This window comes from Crocodylus siamensis, chromosome 1 (assembly GCF_052110815.1).
Source record: "Crocodylus siamensis isolate JL-2025a chromosome 1, ASM5211081v1, whole genome shotgun sequence".
Taxonomy (NCBI): Eukaryota; Metazoa; Chordata; order Crocodylia; family Crocodylidae; genus Crocodylus; species Crocodylus siamensis.
The window spans coordinates 14,246,198-14,251,654 of NC_143395.1; the positions used below are offsets into that span (position 1 = coordinate 14,246,198).

The following is a 5,457-nucleotide window of genomic DNA, read 5'->3' on the forward strand; positions in this document are numbered from 1 at the left end:
TGTCCCCTTAATGAATTTGTAGGTGGCCACAAGATCACCTCTCAGCCTTCTCTTGCAGAAGCTAAAGAGGTCCAGGTCCCTCTGTCTCTCCTCATAGGGCTTGTTCTGTAAAACCCTAACCATACAAGCAGCCCTCCTCTAGAGTCTATCAACATCCTTCTTGAAGCACAGCACCCAAAACAGGCTGCAGTACTCCAACCGTGATCTGACCAATGCCACATGGAGGGGAAGTGAAAAGCAGAAGCGTAGTCGGCAGGATTCGAACCTGCGCGGGGAGACCCCAATGGATTTCTAGTCCATCGCCTTAACCACTCGGCCACGACTACATCTTCTGGGGAAACTGTGCCACTTATGGAGCCAAAAAGTTACACTTGCTTTCTTTCCAGACCTTTTACTCTTTCTGTCTAGGTTGCCCAGGAGGCCAGCTTCAGTACGACGGGTAGGACACCTCAAATAGTCTAGCTGCTTTATTCTTTTCTTCAAATGAAGATTGAGTACAGAGTGTTATGAACACAAGAGAAAATAGTGAAGGTAAATGTCTCAGTAGAGCCCTTTAAATGCCTAAATACCTTGATGGCTGTTGCACAAGATGGATTAGGATAGTGTTCGGTGATTTAGGACCCTAAATGTGCAAAAGCATCTTGGATTTGGCCCACAGAAGATGCATTTGGAGTAATAGGAAAACCTATGCAATATTTAAATGGGTTCAAGCATCATATTCACGCTCCAGTTACGGCACTGTCTTACCACAAGTATTTCAGAACTAGCGTCAAATGAACATTTTGATGAGGAGAGAATTGCAGCAATGAGGAGCACCTATTTCCTAGCTCGTGCTATGAAAGAAAAATATCACTTTTAACAAAGAGAGACATGATTCTTGATTGAATAGAAAGTCCTGTTTGCTTCCCCACACAGTGACTCCTGCCATCACTAGTGCATTAAAAACATGTCAAGGCAAGAGTTCAAGGCCCATTCAGAGGGATGAACCGCAAAAACAACATTGAGCAGTCCCTACTGACAGTGAATGCAACTATTGAGTTCCCTCAGGTCTGCTGGGGAGACAGACAATGCTGTATTAAAGGTAAATGCAGCCTGAAAAATTCAGACTAACCTTCAGTAAAACAAGCTAATATGCCAGAAATCCAGGAGCTTGAATTTTATGTATGTTGGTAATGTAGGAGAAAGCCCACGGCAACAGCCAAGGGGCTGCCAAGAAGCATAAAGTAAAAATCTGAGTTGCTGAACAGTTGAGGCCATTCTCACACCTTCCCTTTTATTACAGCTATCCATTCCTTGCAGTGTTTCATTAGATTGTAAAACAGGGTTTCCCCCCAGAGGAGTTTTTATTTCAAGCTCAACACTGCTCCCATTTACACCATTGTAAATCTAGAATGATCTCAATAAAGTGACAAGACACTGAAGCCTGTTGCACTGCCACTCAGCACAGAGTTTAGACCATCAGCGTGATCAGAAGTGATTGCCTCCAACTTGATAGGGCAAAAGTTTCCAAGGTCACCTTTTCTCACCTTGCCAGGATTCATCCATCCAACTTCTGCCTTTGTTTTGTGTTTTTCTAATATTCCTTAGTAGCTCGATATTTTGTAAATATATTGGGTCATCCTTTCTTCTCATTTCAATTTCAAACATAAATAGTATGTTCCAAAAAGACCTCATAAATTAGAAAGAAGGTCAAAAGCCAGCCCACATTAAGACCTGCTATACTTTTAGCCCAAGGGGAAGCCACCCCTTGCTAGTTAATGCAGTTTTTTTTTTTTTAAATCTGCTTATTCTACCATGGGATCTGAAGAGGGATACATTATTCAAAAGACAAGTTCAGCTTTTACAAGAACTAATAAGACACAAGACAGCCAGCCTTTAAAGTGGACATACGCCATATTTTCAATTTATGTTGTCATTCAGTAGAAAAAAAATACAGGTTAGTAGTTTTCAAATGAGGCCACTGAAAACCAAAACCTAGATTTTTAAGTGTCCAAAGACAGATGTGACTGCCTTAATGACTCCCATATCTTTGATTTTTGAAGTTACACATTGAGACATGGATTTCTTTTGGTAGGGCTGTATGCACTGGGTGTTTGTTTAATGGCTAATAAGTAGCTACAACATAACTTTAACCGAATGTGGCTTGCAAATGCTACAATTGCTATGAAAGCACCTCCTGGGTGCTGTTTGTCAGGGGGCATCTTGTATCTTCTCAGACTGTTTCCCTCTTTTTGAAAGAATGAGAGTAAGAGTGTGTGTGTGTTTTCGTAATGTTACATATAGTAGCTACCATCAAAAAGCAAACCCTGAAGTACAATGTAGTGCCATCCCGGTGCTGTGCACAGTAGGTGACACTGAGGTTTTTGGAGAAGTAGAGTTTATCTGCACAGAACGTACCACAATAAAGTCTGCACTTTCAGTAACATATTTGCTTACTTTTTAAATAATTTATTTTAAATGATTTAATTTAAAGAATTAACTTTCTTCTGTAGGCAGGAAATTACTTCTGTACATTTTGGGGGATTGCAAGGAAATTTGCCATAGAAGACAAAGAAGAGCCAGCCCCTTAACTTCTAGGAATTCTTATGTGAAGCCCATCGCCAACATTTAACAGGTATTTACTGTGCCGTACATCTACTAAGGGTCCTGTTTGCCTCAGGAGACTTCCATTTCCATGCATTCCCCGCTGAGCTGCACAGTGGCTGCTTGAATCTCCCGGTGTAGGGTGAGCAGGCCTCCTGCCTGGAACAGTCACCTGGTTTTACTGACATAAATGAGATTGCCATTCAAGCAGAGTTGCAAGCACTACACTGGTTCAGTTATCCCAGTAGAGCAGTGGTTCTGAACCCTGCTAACCGTAGACACCCCTTGCTAAACTTTAGGCAACTTATCTGAAAGTGCCAACTCTTAGTTTTCACCTGTTCTTCGCCTACAGAAAAAAATAACAGAGCAATTCTTCTGTTGCAAAGAACGCAGAAAGATTACAACAGACCAGATTGTTTCAGACACTAGATTCCTACTCAAAATCACTGTGAATATCTTGTGAGTCATGTTTGTACACCTAGAAGTTCTGGGACCCTGGTTGGGAATCACTGTACTAGAAAGCCCCAAAAGAGAAAATACCCTGGAGAAAAACCAGCTTCCTAGAGTAAATAATTGTTCCTATCTGGGCAAGAGCACTCAAAAGCATGGGGCACATCTCTCATTAGTATAATCACTATTCTATGGCCTCTGGTGATTCATACATTCACTGTAAGGCTGGAAGGGACCTCAGAAGATCATCGACGATTTTTCTGGTATTTGCTGCTTTAAAGCCATGGTTTATGGAGTCAATTGCCTACATGAGGCTTTCAACTTCTGTTTTATGTCCTACCATTTTTTGTTATCAAGAAAAGCTTGACATGTGACTCCTACAGGCTAGAGCAACAGAAGACATATAGTTGTATAGATTTAGAAATTGTGTGGTTTTCAAATTAGTGCTGGGTTGGGAGTGTGAGTTAATGTGTGATTTTTTTTGAATGCTTCAACTCCTACTCAATAAATTTACACATCACCCATTCCAACCCCCTTTTTCCCATTCCCCATTCTGTATCCTAAAGCCTAATCCAAACATAATCTGCAGCAGCAAAGGTGTGTACGCATGAGATTTTGGAGTTTTTTTATAGGTGGAAAAGGTTTATTAAGGTGTTTCCCTGGTTGAGGGAGTGAATGTTAAGGACTCAGTGGGTGAGGGAATTGCATAAGGTAATTCTGGAAACCAAATGCTCTAACTTCGAATTGTATATACATAACTTGGGCTAGGTTTACACCAATAGAGTTGACATTATCTTCATCCTCAAACCTATACACATGACCCATCTGTGCTGTAAATGCCAAAGCTCAAACCCCAGAGGCAGCTGCAGACCCTGAAAGCTCTTCTTAACTTCTAGATACGTGGTAAACCCCCTTACCTATTCAACTCCTAGTCCCCTCTCCCTGCAGCGTGTTTAGAATTGACCAATTTGCTGAAAGCTTCAAATGCAGGATGTCTACCAGGAACAATCTCACAACTCCATGCTCCTATTCTCTGGCCCCTATCTCCCTACTTCTATCTCTATTGTGAGTAGAGACAAGCCCTGAAAGAAAGGTAAAATGATGCCTAGAAGACCTACACTAAGGAATGTGGGGTACATCATACTGACCTGTTTAAGTAGTAAGCAGCATCATGTAAGTGGCTTTGGTGTATGCTATAATATGGGAGGAGAAGGATGGTTTCTGTGGTTTAGGCTGGTTGAGGACAAACGCATAGTGGGTGCCTCTACACATGCATTTTACTGTGCAGTAGACTAATTTACTTCACGCTAAAGTGTCACTTCAACCAGTGTAAACTAATTTACAGTGCTGTTGGATAGTCCCATCAGTCACAGGTACTATCTAATGGTGGAGTAAATTACAGCATGCCAGGATCAGTTTACTCCAGCTCAAATTGCACTGGAGTTTATTCAATCACTTTAGTTGCACACGTAGAAGTGTCCAATTGACCCTAAATGTCAATGTAGTCATGTCCTTGATGTCAATTATGAAAAAAAACATATTAACCGGACACACAAATTAGGATCTGACTTCATTTGCTTATTGTGAATCTCCAGACTTACTGGCTATGACTGTATGCAATAACAAACATATAAACAGAGAATAATTTAGATATTATAGTAAGCAGAAGGTACATCAGATAGTTTTAATAAATCACAGCTAAGTACCAAGGTGATAGCTACCTTGGAAATAACCATTTAAATTAAATTGCAGAGGAATAAATGAAAATGAAAAGATAATCTTGAAGCATATTGTCAATTATCAATAGTTCATCAACACAAATAGATTTCAGACTGGTATTATTGGTAGGATTTTGTTTGTTTTTGCTTTCTGGAAACTGTTGGAATATCCAATGAATTTGTGAGGCAAATTTATTTATTTAAAAACTGTCCTCCCGGCAAGTTGACCAGGCCAAAATACACATATGATTTATGTAGCAGATCTGTTGTAATGTGACTGCCATTACACATAGCCATAAATGATGCAAGGCCAACATGAATATCTATAAGTCAATGTTCAAAGTAGTTTGTTTAGCCATGGCCAGACCGTGAGGTGTCGAAATAGATCCTTACATAAACAAGACATTCATCCATTTTTCTACAGATGATAAATGGTACTTCTATTTCATAATGTTTGTACACTATGGAAATTACTTAATATTATAGATGGGATACAATTAAACTGTGAAAATATTTCCCAGTCTCCTGAATACTTGTTTGCAGACTCTTGATGGCACTGACTTAGTCCATCAAAAGCAGTGGAGTGAGATTTTCCACTGTGTTCATTTCATTGGACTGGATGTGTAATTACGTCTTGGGGAAAATAAATCTTTCTAGAATAATCATTTAGCTCAACAAGCTTTCATCCGGCAGAGCACCCTGGCAT

General features: G+C 40.1%; 1 non-coding gene across 1 annotated transcript; it reads right to left on the bottom strand.

The window, feature by feature from the left end:
* Positions 1-244: 244 nt before the first annotated feature.
* TRNAS-AGA (transfer RNA serine (anticodon AGA)) lies at positions 245-326 on the bottom strand. The gene has a single exon. It is a non-coding gene; the product is annotated as a tRNA-Ser (tRNA).
* Positions 327-5,457: the final 5,131 nt, after the last annotated feature.